The 18,043-nt window shown below is 42.2% G+C and overlaps 1 pseudogene; it reads right to left on the bottom strand.

The window, feature by feature from the left end:
* The window catches only part of LOC124037377, an 87,214-nt pseudogene that overhangs the window by 26,478 nt on the left and 42,693 nt on the right, over window positions 1-18,043 (bottom strand).

Here is an 18,043-nt window from a genome sequence, read left to right as displayed (position 1 = left end):
TACTGTAAGGTCTGTCAATGTACGTAGGGGGTTCATGTATGTTGGATTATACAACTGGTGGGTCTAAAATGCCTATTTACTCTGTTCCATCTGACTGCGCAATCCACTGTATCATCAGCCCAGCCAGGCAATTTATAAACTTGATCTCCACTATAAAAAGCATATAGACATTATCTCACATTTCTTTTAGACTAATATTTAGTTTTCAACAGCAGAGATCAACCTTGCTGTCTGTCTCTCCGACATTTGCAACAATGTTTCAATACTCAAATTCGATCTCCCGCTGTCCCATAGTAATGAAAGTGTCAGTAGTCGGGATGGAAAAAAAATCTAATCAAATGTTATTTGTCACATTCGCAGAATACAACAGGTGTAGAACCTTACAGTAAAATGCTTACTAACAAGCCCTTAACCAACAATGCAGTTTTAAGAAAATAATAAGTGATATTTAAACTAAATAAACTGACATAAACAGAAATAAATCAAATGAAAAAAATAAGAAAATAGAAAAATAACAAATAATTAAGGAGCAACAATACATGAACAGTAGTGAGGCTGTAGACAGGGGGAACTGGTATAGAGTCAATGTGTGGGGGCACAGGTTAGTAGAGGTAATTGGGGTAATATGTACATGAACATATTACATGTTTGAAATACTTGGAACGTGGAACCTCAACACGAGGTGAAGAAAATAACTCGCCTCCCAGACTAGACCAGGACATCGCCAGGCTGCAGCTGCTTGTGTAAAGTGGGTCAAGCCGTGACTATCAACACGAGGTGGAAAGAGGAGAAAACTCCCCTCTCGGACATTCACTGGTATGGCTGATTAGCCGTAATATGTTGTGTTAGTCCGCTAGGGACCTTTTTGTGTTCATTCTGCAGATCCAAGAAGGTTACGACTATTCAGAATGATGATATGATAAGAGGTTATGATTAATACGTTGACTGTTTTATGTATGGGATATGTAAAGACCCGTAGAGTTTAAAATCGGGAGATGGTAACAATTTAAACAACCGCTCCCGTGGTTCCCCAAATTCGTTATGAGTTAGTTGTTACATGATTAGTTTAATCAGGTAACAATTAAACATAGTTAGTTGATTCAATATATAACAGTCATCAGATGAAAGTAAAGTCACGACAAAAGAATCAGCTCTACCATTTAGCTCAGTGCGGATGTTGCCTGTAATCCATGGCTTCTGGTTGGGGTATGTACAGTACATATTGTCACTGTGGGGTCAAGGTCATCGATGCACTTATTGATAAAGCCAGTGACTGACGTGGTGTACTCCTCAATGCCATCGGAAGAATCCTGGAATATATTCCAGTCTGTGATAGCAAAGCAGTCCTGTAGTTTAGCATCTGCTTCGTCTGACCACTTTTTTTATAGACCGAGTCACTGGTGCTTCCTGCTTTAATTTTTGCTTGTAAGCAAGAATCAGGAAGATAGAGTGATGGTCAGATTTGCCAAATGGAGGGCGAGGGAACGCTTTGTACACTTCTCTGTGTGTGGAGTGTTGTATGGTGTCATGTCGTGTTGTGTTATGTTGTGTCTATGTGTGTGGAGTGTTGTATTATGTTGTGTTGTGTCGTGTAGTGTCGTGTCGTGTTGTGTTATGTTGTGTCTATGTGTGTGGAGTGTTGTATTATGTTGTGTCGTGTAGTGTCGTGTTGTGTCGTGTCGTGTCGTGTCGTGTCGTGTCGTGTTGTGTTATGTTGTGTCGTGTCGTGTTGTGTCGTGTTGTGTTATGTTGTGTCTATGTGTGTGGAGTGTTGTATTATGTTGTGTGGTGTCGTGTTGTGTCGTGTTGTGTCGTGTTGTGTGGTGTCATGTTGTGTCGTGTTGTGTTATGTTGTGTGGTGTGGTGTAATGTTGTGTCGTGTTGTGTTATGTTGTGTCTATGTGTGTGGAGTGTTGTATTATGTTGTATCGTGTCGTGTCGTGTTGTGTCGTGTTGTGTCGTGTTGTGTTGTGTTATGTTGTGTCTATGTGTGTGGAGTGTTGTATTATGTTGTGTGGTGTCGTGTTGTGTCGTGTTGTGTCATGTTGTGTCGTGTTGTGTCGTGTTGTGTTATGTTGTGTCTATGTGTGTGGAGTGTTGTATTATGTTGTGTGGTGTCGTGTTGTGTTGTGTCGTGTTGTGTCGTGTTGTGTTATGTTGTGTCTATGTGTGTGGAGTGTTGTATTATGTTGTGTGGTGTCGTGTTGTGTCGTGTTGTGTTATGTTGTGTCGTGTCGTGTCGTGTCGTGTTGTGTCGTGTTGTGTTATGTTGTGTGGTGTAATGTTGTGTCGTGGCGTGTTGTGTTATGTCATTGATAGAGGAATTTTAAATTCCCTTATGTTTTATTGCCAAAACCAATTAAATTCGCACTCATTTCTAATTCATGATAAGTTGTAAGTTTATCATTTGCATGAATTAGCAAGAGACCAGTCTTAAAAAACAAGTTCAGCATTTATTCTCGATGAGTACTGAATGCTCACACACATTACCACAGGTTATAAACTGAAAATGACGTCAGCGTTTTCCAAACGTTCCGTTTCACAAACAGAGGGCCCCTCTAATTCTCAAGCCTCCGCGTTATCAGCACGAAGTCAAGGCCAGTCAGCATAAATCAACATTCCCGACCATTTTGGAGATGGCCCGTTCCCACCACCTGGAGATTTGTACAACTGAATGAACTTAAAGAACAGACCTTCATTGTTACTTAACTTCCTGACTACATTATATACAATTGTGAAAGGGAGCAAGAGGGACAGTACATTATAGCATTTGGACTAGTCAGTTTCTGATTGGAATGTATACATAATTAGTCATTTCAAACATATTTTCCTCTATCAGTCATGTTGTGTCATGTCGTGTCGTGTCGTGTTGTGTTATGTTGTGTCGTGTCGTGTCGTGTCGTGTCATGTTGTGTCATGTTGTGTTATGTTGTGTTGTGTCGTGTCGTGTCATGTTGTGTCATGTTGTGTTATGTTGTGTTGTGTCGTGTCGTGTCGTGTTGTGTCGTGTTGTGTTATGTCATGTTGTGTCATGTTGTGTCATGTTGTGTCATGTTGTGTTATGTTGTGTTGTGTCGTGTCGTGTGTCGTCATGTTGTGTCATGTTGTGTCATGTTGTGTCATGTTGTGTCATGTTGTGTTATGTTGTGTTGTGTCGTGTCGTGTCGTGTTGTGTCGTGTTGTGTCGTGTCGTGTTGTGTCGTGTCGTGTTGTGTCGTGTCATGTTGTGTCATGTTGTGTTATGTTGTGTTGTGTCGTGTCGTGTCGTGTCGTGTTGTGTCGTGTCGTGTTGTGTCGTGTTGTGTCGTGTTGTGTCGTGTTGTGTTATGTCATGTTGTGTCATGTTGTGTCATGTTGTGTCATGTTGTGTTATGTTGTGTTGTGTCGTGTCGTGTCGTGTTGTGTCGTGTCGTGTTATGTCATGTTGTGTCGTGTCATGTTGTGTCGTGTTGTGTCATGTTGTGTCGTGTCATGTGGTGTCGTGTCATGTGGTGTCGTGTCATGTGGTGTCGTGTCATGTTATGTCGTGTCGTGTCATGTTATGTCATGTTGTGTCGTGTCATGTTATGTCATGTTGTGTCGTGTTATGTCATGTTGTGTCGTGTTAAGTCGTGTTATGTCATGTTGTGTCGTGTTAAGTCGTGTTATGTCATGTTGTGTCGTGTTAAGTCGTGTTATGTCATGTTGTGTCGTGTTATGTCATGTTGTGTCGTGTTAAGTCGTGTTATGTCATGTTGTGTCGTGTTATGTCGTGCTCTCACCGTATCAAATTGAGAGGCTGCTCTTTGAAGAAACTGAAGAACCGGGCCCAGTGTTTGTAGAGGCTGAATCTCTCACTCTCACTGTTGGGGTCTCTGGATGCCTTCCAGTACCGAGACTGTAGACATACAGAGAGAAAGATGTCATCAGAGTCATGGTGCTACTGGATAGATGTCATTTATAGAGTCATGGTGCTACTGGATAGATGTCATTTATAGAGTCATGGTGCTACTGGATAGATGTCATTTATAGAGTCATGGTGCTACTGGATAGATGTCATTTATAGAGTCATGGTGCTACTGGATAGATGTCATTAGAGTCATGGTGCTACTGGATACATGTCATTTATAGAGTCATGGTGCTACTGGATACATGTCATTTATAGAGTCATGGTGCTACTGGATAGATGTCATTTATAGAGTCATGGTGCTACTGGATAGATGTCATTTATAGAGTCATGGTGCTACTGGATAGATGTCATTAGAGTCATGGTGCTACTGGATAGATGTCATTTATAGAGTCATGGTGCTACTGGATAGATGTCATTAGAGTCATGGTGCTACTGGATAGATGTAATTTATGGAGTCATGGTGCTACTGGATAGATGTCATTAGAGTCATGGTGCTACTGGATACATGTCATTAGAGTCATGGTGCTACTGGATACATGTCATTTATAGAGTCATGGTGCTACTGGATAGATGTCATTAGAGTCATGGTCCTACTGGATACATGTAATTTATAGAGTCATGGTGCTACTGGATAGATGTCATTAGAGTCATGGTGCTACTGGATACATGTCATTAGAGTCATGGTGCTACTGGATACATGTCATTTATAGAGTCATGGTGCTACTGGATAGATGTCATTATTATTATTATTAGAGTCATGGTGCTACTGGATACATGTCATTAGAGTCATGGTGCTACTGGATACATGTATAATAATAATAATAATATATGCCATTTAGCAGACGCTTTTATCCAAAGCGACTTACAGTCATGTGTGCATACATTCTACGTATGGGTGGTCCCGGGGATCGAACCCACTACCCTGGCGTTACAAGCGCCATGCTCTACCAACTGAGCTACAGAAGGACCATGAGTCATGGTGCTACTGGATAGATGTCATTAGAGTCATGGTGCTACTGGATAGATGTCATTTATAGAGTCATGGTGCTACTGGATACATGTCATTTATAGAGTCATGGTCCTACTGGATAGATGTCATTTATAGAGTCATGGTGCTACTGGATAGATGTCATTTATAGAGTCATGGTCCTACTGGATACATGTAATTTATAGAGTCATGGTCCTACTGGATACATGTCATTTATAGAGTCATGGTGCTACTGGATAGATGTCATTTATAGAGTCATGGTGCTACTGGATACATGTCATTTATAGAGTCATGGTCCTACTGGATACATGTAATTTATAGAGTCATGGTCCTACTGGATACATGTCATTTATAGAGTCATGGTGCTACTGGATACATGTAATTTATAGAGTCATGGTCCTACTGGATAGATGTCATTTATAGAGTCATGGTCCTACAGGATAGATGTCATTTATAGAGTCATGGTGCTACTGGATACATGTCATTAGAGTCATGGTGCTACTGGATACATGTCATTTATAGAGTCATGGTGCTACTGGATACATGTAATTTATAGAGTCATGGTCCTACTGGATACATGTCATATATAGAGTCATGGTGCTACTGGATACATGTCATTAGAGTCATGGTGCTACTGGATACATGTCATTTATAGAGTCATGGTGCTACTGGATACATGTAATTTATAGAGTCATGGTCCTACTGGATACATGTCATTTATAGAGTCATGGTCCTACTGGATAGATGTCATTTATAGAGTCATGGTCCTACTGGATAGATGTCATTTATAGAGTCATGGTGCTACTGGATACATGTCATTAGAGTCATGGTGCTACTGGATACATGTCATTTATAGAGTCATGGTGCTACTGGATACATGTAATTTATAGAGTCATGGTCCTACTGGATACATGTCATTTATAGAGTCATGGTGCTACTGGATACATGTCATTTATAGAGTCATGGTGCTACTGGATACATGTCATTTATAGAGTCATGGTCCTACTGGATACATGTCATTTATAGAGTCATGGTGCTACTGGATACACGTAATTTATAGAGTCATGGTCCTACTGGATAGATGTCATTAGAGTCATGGTGTTACTGGATAGATGTCATTAGAGTCATGGTGCTACTGGATACATGTCATTAGAGTCATGGTGCTACTGGATACATGTCATTTATAGAGTCATGGTGCTACTGGATACATGTAATTTATAGAGTCATGGTCCTACTGGATACATGTCATTTATAGAGTCATGGTGCTACTGGATACACGTAATTTAGTGGTCCTTCTGTAGCTCAGTTGGTAGAGCATGGCGCTTGTAACGCCAGGGTAGTGGGTTCGATCCCCGGGACCACCCATACGTAGAATGTTATACTGAGTCATGGTCTGCTAAATGGCATATATTATTATATTATTTATAGAGTCATGGTCCTACTGGATAGATGTCATTAGAGTCATGGTGTTACTGGATAGATGTCATTTATAGAGTCATGGTGCTACCGGATAGATGTCATTTATAGAGTCATGGTGCTACTGGATACATGTCATTAGAGTCATGGTGCTACTGGATACATGTCATTTATAGAGTCATGGTGCTACTGGATACATGTAATTTATAGAGTCATGGTCCTACTGGATACATGTCATTTATAGAGTCATGGTCCTACTGGATACATGTCATTAGAGTCATGGTCCTACTGGATACATGTCATTTATAGAGTCATGGTGCTACTGGATAGATGTCATTAGAGTCATGGTGCTACTGGATACATGTCATTAGAGTCATGGTGCTACTGGATACATGTCATTTATAGAGTCATGGTGCTACTGGATACATGTCATTTATAGAGTCATGGTCCTACTGGATACATGTCATTAGAGTCATGGTCCTACTGGATACATGTCATTTATAGAGTCATGGTGCTACTGGATAGATGTCATTAGAGCCATGGTGCTACTGGATAGATGTCATTAGAGTCATGGTGCTACTGGATACATGTCATTTCCTCTGTAGCTCAGTTGGTAGAGCATGGCGCTTGTAACGCCAGGGTTGTGGGTTCGATCCCCGGGACCACCCATTACATGACTTAAATGTAATGTAAATGTAACGTAGAATGTATGCACACATGACTGTAAGTCGCTTTGGATAAAAGCGTCTGCTAAGTGGCATATATTATTATTATTATTATTTATAGAGTCATGGTCCTACTGGATAGATGTCATTAGAGTCATGGTCCTACTGGATAGATGTCATTAGAGTCATGGTGCTACTGGATAGATGTCATTTATAGTCATGGTCCTACTGGATAGATGTCATTTATAGAGTCATGGTGCTACTGGACAGATGTCATTAGAGTCATGGTGCTACTGGATAGATGTCATTAGAGTCATGGTGCTACTGGATAGATGTCATTTATAGAGTCATGGTGCTACTGGATAGATGTCATTTATAGAGTCATGGTGCTACTGGATAGATAGTCATTAGAGTCATGGTGCTACTGGATAGATGTCATTTATAGAGTCATGGTCCTACTAGATAGATGTCATTTATAGAGTCATGGTGCTACTGGATAGATGTCATTTATAGAGTCATGGTGCTACTGGATACATGTCATTTATAGAGTCATGGTGCTACTGGATACATGTCATTAGAGTCATGGTGATACTGGATACATGTCATTTATAGAGTCATGGTGCTACTGGATACATGTCATTTATAGAGTCATGGTGCTACTGGATACATGTCATTAGAGTCATGGTGCTACTGGATAGATGTCATTTATAGAGTCATGGTGCTACTGGATAGATGTCATTTATAGAGTCATGGTGCTACTGGATACATGTCATTTATAGAGTCATGGTGCTACTGGATACATGTCATTTATAGAGTCATGGTGCTACTGGATAGATGTCATTAGAGTCATTTATGGAGTCATTAGAGTCATGGTGCTACTGGATAGATGTCATTTATAGAGTCATGGTCCTACTGGATACATGTCATTTATAGAGTCATGGTGCTACTGGATACATGTCATTTATAGAGTCATGGTGCTACTGGATACATGTCATTAGAGTCATGGTGCTACTGGATACATGTCATTTATAGAGTCATGGTGCTACTGGATACATGTCATTTATAGAGTCATGGTGCTACTGGATATATGTAATTTATAGAGTCATGGTCCTACTGGATACATGTCATTTATAGAGTCATGGTGCTACTGGATACATGTCATTAGAGTCATGGTGCTACTGGATAGATGTCATTAGAGTCATGGTGCTACTGGATAGATGTCATTAGAGTCATGGTGCTACTGGATAGATGTCATTTATAGAGTCATGGTGCTACTGGATACATGTCATTTATAGAGTCATGGTGCTACTGGATACATGTCATTTATAGAGTCATGGTGCTACTGGATAGATGTCATTAGAGTCATGGTGCTACTGGATACATGTCATTTATAGAGTCATGGTGCTACTGGATACATGTCATTTATAGAGTCATGGTGCTACTGGATAGATGTCATTTATAGTCATGGTCCTACTGGATAGATGTCATTTATAGAGTCATGGTGCTACTGGATAGATGTCATTAGAGTCATGGTGCTACTGGATAGATGTCATTTATAGAGTCATGGTGCTACTGGATAGATGTCATTAGAGTCATGGTGCTACTGGATAGATGTCATTTATAGAGTCATGGTCCTACTGGATACATGTCATTTATAGAGTCATGGTGCTACTGGATACATGTCATTTATAGAGTCATGGTGCTACTGGATACATGTCATTAGAGTCATGGTGCTACTGGATACATGTCATTTATAGAGTCATGGTGCTACTGGATACATGTCATTTATAGAGTCATGGTGCTACTGGATACATGTAATTTATAGAGTCATGGTGCTACTGGATAGATGCCATTAGAGTCATGGTGCTACTGGATACATGTCATTTATAGAGTCATGGTGCTACTGGATACATGTCATTTATAGAGTCATGGTCCTACTGGATACATGTCATTTATAGAGTCATGGTCCTACTGGATACATGTAATTTATAGAGTCATGGTGCTACTGGATAGATGTCATTAGAGTCATGGTGCTACTGGATACATGTCATTTATAGAGTCATGGTGCTACTGGATACATGTCATTTATAGAGTCATGGTGCTACTGGATACATGTCATTTATAGAGTCATGGTGCTACTGGATACATGTAATTTATAGAGTCATGGTGCTACTGGATAGATGTCATTAGAGTCATGGTGCTACTGGATACATGTCATTTATAGAGTCATGGTGCTACTGGATACATGTCATTTATAGAGTCATGGTGCTACTGGATAGATGTCATTTATAGTCATGGTCCTACTGGATAGATGTCATTTATAGAGTCATGGTGCTACTGGATAGATGTCATTTATAGAGTCATGGTGCTACTGGATAGATGTCATTAGAGTCATGGTGCTACTGGATAGATGTCATTTATAGAGTCATGGTGCTACTGGATACATGTCATTTATAGAGTCATGGTGCTACTGGATACATGTAATTTATAGAGTCATGGTGCTACTGGATAGATGTCATTAGAGTCATGGTGCTACTGGATAGATGTCATTAGAGTCATGGTGCTACTGGATAGATGTCATTTATAGAGTCATGGTCCTACTGGATACATGTCATTTATAGAGTCATGGTGCTACTGGATACATGTCATTTATAGAGTCATGTCATTAGATTAGTCATGGTGCTACTGGATACATGTCATTTATAGAGTCATGGTGCTACTGGATACATGTCATTTATAGAGTCATGGTGCTACTGGATACATGTAATTTATAGAGTCATGGTGCTACTGGATAGATGCCATTAGAGTCATGGTGCTACTGGATACATGTCATTTATAGAGTCATGGTGCTACTGGATACATGTCATTTATAGAGTCATGGTCCTACTGGATACATGTCATTTATAGAGTCATGGTCCTACTGGATAGATGTCATTTATAGAGTCATGGTGCTACTGGATAGATGTCATTAGAGTCATGGTCCTACTGGATACATGTCATTTATAGAGTCATGGTCCTACTGGATAGATGTCATTTATAGAGTCATGATGCTACTGGATACATGTAATTTATAGAGTCATGGTGCTACTGTTCATCCATAACATGCATGTCTCACATCCAAAGGTGATGACAGTTTTGTTACAGAGAAAATGCTTGGATCAGTTCAATTACAAAAGAGCTTCAGTCGCAGTAGCCACATACCCAACTGTCCTCTAAACAGGGAATTATTGTATGAAACATAAAGAGACCACATTGTGCACAACCCCCCCCCCCCCCCATGTATTTCACTTTCTTTTCCCCTACAACAGTAAAGCGATGGTGCGAAGATCCTGGCAATCAAGCCATTTTTCTACTTCCCCCAAGAGTCAGATGAACTCATCTTTATGTCTCTGCGCATTGGCTCCGCCGAAAACTACCTTTAAGGTCATTTATACCTCACTCACACTATGCCTTTAACGACTTCACAGATACTCAATGGCACATGTGCATACCATTAGGCCCAACAAGAGCCCAGAGGGCAACGCTGGTTTAGCCGCCAGGAGAAAGGTCACTGTTATTCAGTAGCTTCTTACATCATGTAGTGGGAAGGCAGCCCCGTAGGTCCCGTTGTTCAGCAGGCGCTTGATGCCCTTCTTGTTCTTGTCATCACTGTCCTCCTTGTAGTACGCACAGCGAGCCAGGATATAGTACACCTGGAGGTGGAGAGGTGAAAGGTCATTTAGAACACCTGGAGGAGGAGAGGTGAAAGGTCATTTAGAACACCTGGAGGTGGAGAGGTGAAAGGTCATTTAGTACACCTGGAGGAGGAGAGGTGAAAGGTCATTTAGTACACCTGGAGGAGGAGAGGTGAAAGGTCATTTAGAACACCTGGAGGAGGAGAGGTGAAAGGTCATTTAGAACACCTGGAGGAGGAGAGGTGAAAGGTCATTTAGTACACCTGGAGGAGGAGAGGTGAAAGGTCATTTAGAACACCTGGAGGAGGAGAGGTGAAAGGTCATTTAGTACACCTGGAGGAGGAGAGGTGAATGGTCATTTAGTATACCTGGAGGAGGAGAGGTGAAAGGTCATTTAGTACACCTGGAGGAGGAGAGGTGAAAGGTAATTTAGTACACCTGGAGGAGGAGAGGTGAAAGGTCATTTAGAACACCTGGAGGAGGAGAGGTGAAAGGTCATTTAGTACACCTGGAGGAGGAGAGGTGAATGGTCATTTAGTACACCTGGAGGAGGAGAGGTGAAAGGTCATTTAGTACACCTGGAGGAGGAGAGGTGAAAGGTCATTTAGTACACCTGGAGGAGGAGAGGTGAAAGGTCATTTAGTACACCTGGAGGAGGAGAGGTGAAAGGTCATTTAGTACACCTGGAGGAGGAGAGGTGAAAGGTCATTTAGTACACCTGGAGGAGGAGAGGTGAAAGGTCATTTAGAACACCTGGAGGAGGAGAGGTGAAAGGTCATTTAGTACACCTGGAGGAGGAGAGGTGAAAGGTCATTTAGAACACCTGGAGGAGGAGAGGTGAAAGGTCATTTAGTACACCTGGAGGAGGAGAGGTGAATGGTCATTTAGTATACCTGGAGGAGGAGAGGTGAAAGGTCATTTAGTACACCTGGATGAGGAGAGGTGAAAGGTCATTTAGTACACCTGGAGGAGGAGAGGTGAAAGGTAATTTAGTACACCTGGAGGAGGAGAGGTGAAAGGTCATTTAGAACAACTGGAGGAGGAGAGGTGAAAGGTCATTTAGTACACCTGGAGGAGGAGAGGTGAAAGGTCATTTAGTACACCTGGAGGAGGAGAGGTGAAAGGTCATTTAGAACACCTGGAGGAGGAGAGGTGAAAGGTCATTTAGTACACCTGGAGGAGGAGAGGTGAAAGGTCATTTAGTACACCTGGAGGAGGAGAGGTGAAAGGTCATTTAGTACACCTGGAGGAGGAGAGGTGAAAGCTAATTTAGTACACCTGGAGGAGGAGAGGTGAAAGGTCATTTAGAACAACTGGAGGAGGAGAGGTGAAAGGTCATTTAGTACACCTGGAGGAGGAGAGGTGAAAGGTCATTTAGTACACCTGGAGGAGGAGAGGTGAAAGGTCATTTAGAACACCTGGAGGAGGAGAGGTGAAAGGTCATTTAGTACACCTGGAGGAGGAGAGGTGAAAGGTTATTTAGTACACCTGGAGGAGGAGAGGTGAAAGGTCATTTAGTACACCTGTAGGAGGAGAGGTGAAAGGTCATTTAGTACACCCGTAGGAGGAGAGGTGAAAGGTCATTTAGTACACCTGGAGGAGGAGAGGTGAAAGGTCATTTAATACACCTGGAGGAGGAGAGGTGAAAGGTCATTTAGTACACCTGGAGGAGGAGAGGTGAAAGGTCATTTAATACACCTGGAGGAGGAGAGGTGAAAGGTCATTTAGTACACCTGGAGGAGGAGAGGTGAAAGGTCATTTAGTACACCTGGAGGAGGAGAGGGGAAAGTTTAATATTATATTAATTCATTTTAGAAGCCACTATATTTACAGGATTACCTTGAATGGCTACATTTAAAACTCTGATAAGAAATAAGTGTTACGACGATCCACCTGATGCTCCTATAATAAACCCTAATGACAATCCACCTGATGCTCCTATAATAAACCCTAATGACGATCCACTTGATGCTCCTATAATAAACCCTAATGACGATCCACTTGATGCTCCTATAATAAACCCTAATGACGATCCACTTGATGCTCCTATAATAAACCCTAATGACGATCCACCTGATGCTCCTATAATAAACCCTAATGACAATCCACCTGATGCTCCTATAATAAACCCTAATGACGATCCACTTGATGCTCCTATAATAAACCCTAATGACGATCCACTTGATGCTCCTATAATAAACCCTAATGACGATCCACCTGATGCTCCTATAATAAACCCTAATGACGATCCACCTGATGCTCCTATAATAAACCCTAATGACGATCCACTTGATGCTCCTGTAACGGACCCTAATGACGGTGCAGTACTTACTATCCTGTTGCGGACAGAGGGAGGGAAGAACGTCTCCTTGTCATCGATAAGGAAGAAGTCAATCTTGTCTTTGTTGAAGGGTGAGGTGAAGTAGTCTGGTTCAGGATTCATAATGTGGTTCGGTAGACGGAAGGGAGTGAACAGCCAGTTCATGGGAATGTCCTGGTGGAAGAGGAGACTTTAAGAATGGGAATCTTTATCATTTTACATTCCTATCCTGAGTGCTAGTTTTACATTTCTATCCTGAGTACTAGTTGTACAATCCTAGCCTAAGTACTAGTTTTACATTTATATCCTGAGTACTAGTTGTACAATCCTAGCCTAAGTACTAGTTTTACATTCCTATCCTGAGTACTAGTTTTACATTCCTATCCTGAGTACTAGTTTTACATTCCTAGCCTGAGTACTAGTTTTACATTCCTATCCTGAGTACTAGTTTTACATTCCTAAACTGAGGGCTAGTTTTATATTCCTGAGTACTAGTTTTACAATCCTAGCCTGAGTACTAGTTTTACATTCCTAGCCTGAGTACTAGTTTTACATTCCTAAACTGAGGGCTAGTTTTACATTTCTATCCTGAGTACTAGTTTTACATTCCTAAACTGAGTACTAGTTTTACATTCCTATCCTGAGTACTAGTTTTACATTCCTAAACTGAGTACTAGTTTTACATTCCTAGCCTGAGTACTAGTTTTACATTCCTACTGAAGCGTGACGGCCAATTGTGTTTGGCTTGACAATGAAAGCAATGGAGTTAGCAAGAGCACAAACAGATCTTCCCTACAGTCTACGGAAATTTGTCCTGACGAGATTTTTCCTTTCAGTTTTGCGATTAGAACCCTCTGGTTGCTGGCTCGCCTCTCTAACCACTAGGATACCCGGCTGCCTACTGTACCTTGTGTGCGGGGATGTCGTTGGCCTTGAAGGGAACCTTGATCTTGAGGACATCGGCATAGGTGGCTAGCACATCCCATGGAGTGTGGATCTTCACATAGTATGTCTTACCATCATCTGACTCCTGATTGGAGGAGAGAAATGGAGAGATGAATGGAGAGATGTGGAGATGAGGTGAAATGGAGAGATGAATGGAGAGATGTGGAGATGAGGTGAAATGGAGAGATGAATGGAGAGATGTGGAGATGAGGTGAAATGGAGAGATGTGGAGATGAGGTGAAATGGAGAGGTGTGGAGATGAGGTGAAATGGAGAGATGTGGAGATGAGGTGAAATGGAGAGATGTGGAGATGAGGTGAAATGGAGAGATGTGGAGATGAGGTGAAATGGAGAGATGAATGGAGAGATGTGGAGATGAGGTGAAATGGAGAGATGTGGAGATGAGGTGAAATGGAGAGATGTGGAGATGAGGTGAAATGGAGAGATGTGGAGATGAGGTGAAATGGAGAGATGTGGAGATGAGGTGAAATGGAGAGATGTGGAGATGAGGTGAAATGGAGAGATGAATGGAGAGATGTGGAGATGAGGTGAAATGGAGAGATGTGGAGATGAGGTGAAATGGAGAGATGTGGAGATGAGGTGAAATGGAGAGATGTGGAGATGAGGTGAAATGGAGAGATGTGGAGATGAGGTGAAATGGAGAGATGAATGGAGAGATGTGGAGATGAGGTGAAATGGAGAGATGTGGAGATGAGGTGAAATGGAGAGATGTGGAGATGAGGTGAAATGGAGAGATGTGGAGATGAGGTGAAATGGAGAGATGTGGAGATGAGGTGAAATGGAGAGATGTGGAGATGAGGTGAAATGGAGAGATGAATGGAGAGATGTGGAGATGAGGTGAAATGGAGAGATGTGGAGATGAGGTGAAATGGAGAGATGTGGAGATGAGGTGAAATGGAGAGATGTGGAGATGAGGTGAAATGGAGAGATGTGGAGATGAGGTGAAATGGAGAGATGTGGAGATGAGGTGAAATGGAGAGATGAATGGAGAGATGTGGAGATGAGGTGAAATGGAGAGATGTGGAGATGAGGTGAAATGGAGAGATGTGGAGATGAGGTGAAATGGAGAGATGTGGAGATGAGGTGAAATGGAGAGATGTGGAGATGAGGTGAAATGGAGAGATGTGGAGATGAGGTGAAATGGAGAGATGAATGGAGAGATGTGGAGATGAGGTGAAATGAAGAGATGTGGAGATGAGGTGAAATGGAGAGATGTGGAGATGAGGTGAAATGGAGAGATGGTGTGATGGAGACATGGAGACAGAGAGATATGGAGATTTGGAGAAATGGTAGGATAGTGACATGGTGAGATGTGGAGATTGTAGGATGGAGAGATCAAGAGATGTGAAGATGGTGGGATGGAGAGATGTGGTGATGTGGAATGTGGAGATTTGGAGAGATGGTAGGATGGTGAGATAGTGAGATGGAGAGATGGTGGGACGGAGAGATGGAGAAATGATGAGATGTGAAGATGGAGAGATGTGGAGAGATTGAGAAATGGCAAAATTGACCAACACAGAAACAGACAGAGAAATAGGTAGATAATTAGACCAGAGAAACAGACCAGAGAAACAGGCAGAGAAACAGGCAGAGAAACAAAGACAGACAAAGATAGACAGACATAGTCATATCAGTTTCATTATAGGGTTGCTCAAGGACAATCAATTTCTGTCCCAATAGCAGAATTGAGCTACTTGCACTACCACAAACAAGCCATTTTCCTGAACTGTGCTGTGATGTTGTCTATTGATCTACCTACCTCAGGTGGTGAGAAATAGTAATGGTATCCCCCAATACAAAAACAGAACAGTCCCTGTATGGTCAAATGGTGTTATTCACTAACCTGGTCCCAGATCAGTTTATGCTGCGTTACTAACTTCTATGGTCCAATGGTGTTATTCACTAACCTGGTCCCAGATCACTTCATGCTGCGTTACTAACTTCTATGGTCCAATGGTGTTATTCACTAACCTGGTCCCAGATCAGTTCATGCTGTGTTACTAACTTCTATGGTCCAATGGTGTTATTCACTAACCTGGTCCCAGATCAGTTTATGCTGCGTTACTAACTTCTATGGTCCAATGGTGTTATTCACTAACCTGGTCCCAGATCAGTTTATGCTGCGTTACTAACTTCTATGGTCCAATGGTGTTATTCACTAACCTGGTCCCAGATCAGTTTATGCTGTGTTACTAACGTCTATGGTCAAATGGTGTTATTCACTAACCTGGTCCCAGATCAGTTTATGCTGTGTTACTAACTTCTATGGTCAAATGGTGTTATTCACTAACCTGGTCCCAGATCAGTTCATGCTGTGTTACTAACTTCTATGGTCCAATGGTGTTATTCACTAACCTGGTCCCAGATCAGTTTATGCTGTGTTACTAACTTATATGGTCCAATGGTGTTAGCAACACAGCACAAACAAATCTAAGACCAGGGTATTTATTTATTCACCATAATAATAATATAATAATATATGCCATTTAGCAGACGCTTTTATCCAAAGCGACTTACAGTCATGTGTGCATACACTCTACGTATGGGTGGTCCCGGGAATCGAACCCACTACCCTGGCGTTACAAGCGCCATGCTCTACCAACTGAGCTACAGAAGGACCACAACTTGGTAATATCTAACTGAATTAATCTTCAGAGGAGAAATATCACCATAACTTGGTAATATCTAACTGAATGAATCTTCAGAGGAGAAATATCACCATAACTTGGTAATATCTAACTGAATGAACCGTCAGAGCAGGAATCTCACCGATTGATCCTCTGTCTCCAGCTCCAGACCTGCCTTCTGTAGGTTAGCTTCGTACTCCTTCCGCCTCTCCTGTTGAGAAACACAACAATAAAGGAGAGGAACTTAACAACTAGCAACGGGCATCGAAATTGTTAAAAGGTTTTTAAAACAACTCTAATAACACTAACGGGGGAAAAACATCAGGTAAGAGTATAAAAGAGTCGGGAAGAGTCAAAGGAAAGCAATCAATCCCAGCCAGATTTAAAGTGATAAGTGGATTTTTCAGTGTCCTGTGTGAATCTAAGTGTGCGTTCTCTTCTCTTTCTCTCTCTCGGAGGACCTGAGCCCTAGGACCATGCCCCAGGACTACCTGACATGATGACTCCTTGCTGTCCCCAGTCCACCTGGCCGTGCTGCTATCCAGTTTCAACTGACCTGAGCCCTAGGACCATGCCCCAGGACTACCTGACATGATGACTCCTTGCTGTCCCCAGTCCACCTGGCCGTGCTGCTATCCAGTTTCAACTGGCCTGGGCCCTAGGACCATGCCCCAGGACTACCTGACATGATGACTCCTTGCTGTCCCCAGTCCACCTGGCCGTGCTGCTATCCAGTTTCAACTGGCCTGGGCCCTAGGACCATGCCCCAGGACTACCTGACATGATGACTCCTTGCTGTCCCCAGTCTACCTGGCCGTGCTGCTATCCAGTTTCAACTCACCTGAGCCCTAGGACCATGCCCCAGGACTACCTGACTTGATGACTCCTTGCTGTCCCCAGTCCACCTGACCGTGCTGCTGCTCCAGTTTCAACTGTTCTGCCTTATTATTATACGACCATGCTGGTCATTTATGAATATTTGAACATCTTGGCCATGTTCTGTTATAATCTCCACCCGGCACAGCCAGAAGAGGACTGGCCACCCCACATAGCCTGGTTCCTCTCTAGGTTTCTTTCTAGGTTTTGGCCTTTCTAGGGAGTTTTTCCTAGCCACCGTGCTTCTACACCTGCATTGCTTGCTGTTTGGGGTTTTCGGCTGGGTTTCTGTACAGCACTTTGAGATATCAGCTGATGTACGAAGGGCTATATAAATAAATTTGATTTGATTTGATTTTGCATCCCTCAAACACAGCAAATACTGCTGAAAAAGACAGACCCTCAGGTGGGCGGGGCATGCGCGTTGCTATAGAAACACATGGTAATGGGGAGTTGATCTGTTTTGGCACTAGAAATACAACTTCCTCCATCAATTTCACTGCTTCGTCATCTGCATTTATCATATAGGATGAGGGCCTCAACTTTCCTGTTACCACACATCCAACTATAACATTCTAGGAATAGTGACTGTGTCTGTGTCTGTGTCTGTGTGACAGTTCCTG

This window comes from Oncorhynchus gorbuscha, linkage group LG06 (assembly GCF_021184085.1).
Source record: "Oncorhynchus gorbuscha isolate QuinsamMale2020 ecotype Even-year linkage group LG06, OgorEven_v1.0, whole genome shotgun sequence".
Taxonomy (NCBI): Eukaryota; Metazoa; Chordata; class Actinopteri; order Salmoniformes; family Salmonidae; genus Oncorhynchus; species Oncorhynchus gorbuscha.
The sequence above is the reverse complement of the archived record's forward strand: the minus strand, read 5'-3'. Positions and strand labels throughout refer to the sequence as shown.